Source organism: Balaenoptera acutorostrata, chromosome X, assembly GCF_949987535.1.
Source record: "Balaenoptera acutorostrata chromosome X, mBalAcu1.1, whole genome shotgun sequence".
In the NCBI taxonomy this organism is placed as follows: Eukaryota; Metazoa; Chordata; class Mammalia; order Artiodactyla; family Balaenopteridae; genus Balaenoptera; species Balaenoptera acutorostrata.
In genome coordinates this window covers 78,964,618-78,968,612 of record NC_080085.1, presented here as the reverse complement: position 1 = coordinate 78,968,612, position 3,995 = coordinate 78,964,618, and the positions used below count along the sequence as shown (strand labels likewise).

At 40.2% G+C, this 3,995-nt stretch overlaps 1 pseudogene; it reads right to left on the bottom strand.

Annotated features, from left to right (window-relative positions):
• Positions 1-2,799: 2,799 nt before the first annotated feature.
• On the bottom strand, positions 2,800-3,162 carry LOC103005487 (60S ribosomal protein L31-like; annotated as a pseudogene).
• Positions 3,163-3,995: the final 833 nt, after the last annotated feature.

Here is a 3,995-nt window from a genome sequence, read left to right as displayed (position 1 = left end):
TAGTAACGTATTGTTTAGCCTCCATGTGTTTGTCTTTTTTACGTTTTTTTCCCTGTAATTCATTTCTAATCTCATAGCGTTGTGGTCAGAAAAGATGCTTGATATGATTTCAATTTTCTTAAATTTACTGAGGCTTGATTTGTGACCCAAGATGTGATCTATCCCTGAGAATGTTCCGTGCGCACTTGAGAAGAACGTGTAATCTGCCGTTTTTGGATGGAATGTCCTATATATATCAATTAAATCTATCTGGTCTATTGTGTCATTTAAAGCTTCTGTTTCCTTATTTATTTTCATTTTGGATGATCTGTCCATTGGTGTAAGTGAGGTGTTAAAGTCCCCCACTATTATTGTGTTACTGTCAATTTCCTCTTTTATAGCTGTTAGCAGTTGTCTTATGTATTGAGGTGCTCCTATGTTGGGTGCATATATATTTATAATTGTTATATCTTCTTCTTGGATTGATCCCTGGATCATTATGTAGTGTCCTTCCTTGTCTCTTGTAACATTCTTTATTTTCAAGTCTATTTTATCTGATATGAGTATAGCTACTCCAGCTTTCTTTTGATTTCCATTTGCATGGAATATCTTTTTCCATCCCCTCACTTTCAGTCTGTATGTGTCCCTAGGTCTGAAGTGGGTCTCTTGTAGACAGCATATATATGGGTCTTGTTTTTGTATCCATTCAGCCAGTCTATGTCTTGGTTGGGGCATTTAATCCATTCACGTTTAAGGTAATTATCGATATGTATGTTCCTATGACGATTTTCTTAATTGTTTTGGGTTTGTTTTTGTAGGTCCTTTTCTTCTCTTGTGTTTCCCACTTAGAGAAGTTCCTTTAGCATTTGTTGTAGAGCTGGTTTGGTGGTGCTGAATTCTCTTAGCTTTTGCTTGTCTGTAAAGCTTTTGATTTCTCCATCAAATCTAAATGAGATCCTTGCTGGGTAGAGTAATCTTGGTTGTAGGTTCTTCCCTTTCATCACTTTAAGTATATCATGCCACTCCCTTCTGGCTTGCAGAGTTTCTGCTGAGAAATCAGCTATTAACCTTATGGGAGTTCCCTTGTATGTTATTTGTCTTTTTTCCCTTGCTGCTTTCAATAATTTGTCTTTGTCTTTAATTTTTGCCACTTTGATTACTATGTGTCTCGGCGTGTTTCTCCTTGGGTTTATTCTGTATGGGACTCTCTGCGCTTCCTGGACTTGGGTGGCTATTTCCTTTCCCATGTTAGGGAAGTTTTCGACTATAATCTCTTCAAATATTTTCTCTGGTCCTTTCTCTCTCTCTTCTCCTTCTGGGACCCCTATAATGCGAATGTTGTTGTGTTTAATGTTGTCCCAGAGGTCTCTTAGGCTGTCTTCATTTCTTTTCATTCTTTTTTCTTTAGTCTGTTCTGCAGCAGTGAATTCCACCATTCTGTCTTCCAGGTCACTTATCCGTTCTTCTGCCTCAGTTATTCTGCTATCGATTCCTTCTAGTGTAGTTTTCATTTCAGTTATTGTATTGGTCATCTCTGTTTGTTTGTTCTTTAATTCTTCTAGGTCTTTGTTAATCATTTCTTGCATCTTCTCAATCTTTGCCTCCATTCTTATTCCGAGGTCCTGGATCATCTTCACTATCATTATTCTGAATTCTTTTTCTGGAAGGTTGCCTATCTCCACTTCATTTAGTTGTTTTTCTGGGGTTTTTTCTTGTTCCTTCATCTGGTACATAGCCCTCTGCCTTTTCATCTTCTCTGTCTTTCTGTAACTGTGGTTTTTGGTCCACAGGCTGCAGGATTGTAGTTTTTCTTGCTTCTGTTGTCTGCCCTCTGGTGGTTGAGGCTATCTAAGAGGCTTGATGGGAAGCTCTGGTGGTGGGTAGAGCTGACTGTTGCTGTGGCGGTCAGAGCTCAGTAAAACCTTAATCCACTTGACTGTTGATGGGTGGGGCTGGGTTCCCTCCCTGTTGCTGTGGCGGTCAGAGCTCAGTAAAACCTTAATCCACTTGACTGTTGATGGGTGGGGCTGGTTTCCCTCCCTGTTGGTTGTTTTGCCTGAGGCAACCCAACACTGGAGCCTACCCGTGCTCTTTGGTGGGGTTAATGGCAGACTCTGGGAGGCCTTATGCCAAGGAGAACTTCCCAGGACCTCTGCTGCCAGTGTCCTTATCCCCACGGTGAAACAGAGCCACCACTTGCCTCTGCAGGAGACCCCCCAACACCAGCAGGTATGTCTGGTTCAGTCTCCCCCAGGGTCACTGCTCCTTCCCCTGGGTCCCGATGCACACATTACTTTGTGTGTGCCCTCCAAGAGTGGGGTCTCTGTTTCCCCCAGTCCTGTCACAGTCCTGCAATCAATTCCTACTAGACTTCAAAGTCTGATTCTCTAGGAATTCCTCCTCCCGTTGCCGGACCCCCAGGTTGGGAAGCCTGACGTGGGGCTCAGAACCTTCACTCCACTGGGTGGACTTCTGTGGTATAAGTGTTCTGCAATCTGTGAGTCACCCACCCAGCAGTTATGGGATTTGATTTTACTCTGATTGCGCCCCTCCTACCGTCTCACTGTGGCTTCTCCTCTGTCCTTGGACGTGGGGTATCCTCCTTGGTGAAGTCCAGGGTCTTCCTGTCAATGATTGTCCAGCAGCCAGTTGTGATTCTGGTGCTCTCGCAAGAGGGAGTGAGAGCACGTCCTTCTACTCCGCCATCTTGGTTAATCCTCCTATAAATATTTTTTGATTGAGTTTGGTAAAAATCATTGAGATTGTTTTTATTGTTTTTGTTTATTTGTTTTGAGGTTCTATAACTTTGACAATCAACAGTTAGTTCTCATCCACATTAACTGTCTGTAGATTTTTGAAAGTGGTAACAGGTACATAAGGTAACCAACATATAGAGCTTGTTTGGTGAATCTTCATCTTCATTACAATTTCTGCACAACCACACACTGATACAGTATGGGACATTCCTTATTGCTTTGGCCCAGACAGGTTTGTTGAGCCTGGTATCAATGCATACATCTGGAGTTCCCATCTCCTTCATGGCAAATTTCCAGATTTCTCTGAGTACCTGAGGGCACAGTTCTTGAAACCCACTCCATGGCTGTGCTTGTAAATGTTGATAGTGTATTCTCTGATGATGGTGGACATGCTCTTCTTCTTATCACCCTTTTTTTCAGGAGCCATTCTGCCAGGCATGGTTTGGAAAAAGGGTGTTTTTATTGTTAAATTGTACTCTGGTCCACAGTTAATCAGTGTAGGATAAATATATATGACAAAAGCACCTTATTAAAGAAAGTGAACCCTTTCAAGAAAGTCATAAAGCAAAATTTTGAAATTATAAATAGGGAAGGTATTTGTGTTTGTGTGTGATTGTGTGTGTGAGAGAGAGCATGAGAAAGAGTGAGAGAGGAACAAATTACTGTTATTTTATTACATTTTTCTTTAAAGATAATTGTAGTTTCAAATGTAATTGTAAGAAGTAATACAGATTATCTATACCTTTTATCTGGTTTTCCCCAATGGTAACATCCTGTATAACTATAGTACAATATGACAAAAGGAAAATTAACATTGACACAATCTACAGACTTTATTCAGATTTCAGGAGTTTTATACAGACTTATTTGTGTGTGTGCTTGTGTGTGTGTGTAGTTCTATGTTATTCTTTCTACTTGGCTGTGGTATATGTTTATACTTTGCTGCATTTTATTTGCTAATACAGTTGATGTTTTATGAAATTGCCACAACCTCTGAATTAGAAAATGCTGAACCATTGCTCTTAAGGAAAATATAGGGTTAGGTTTATTTAAGCTTCTTTTCACATGATTTTTATCAATGGATCAATACATAATCTTACTTTATGTGTGTTTCTGTTTAAAGACACGTTATTACATATTGTTGATTCATTAATGTTGAACACATGACCAGTGCTACAACTCATGCCTATAGGAAGCTTATCTAACACGCATATTTGCTTTGTAAGGCACATCAGAGCTTACCTGGGTTCAGGAATATTA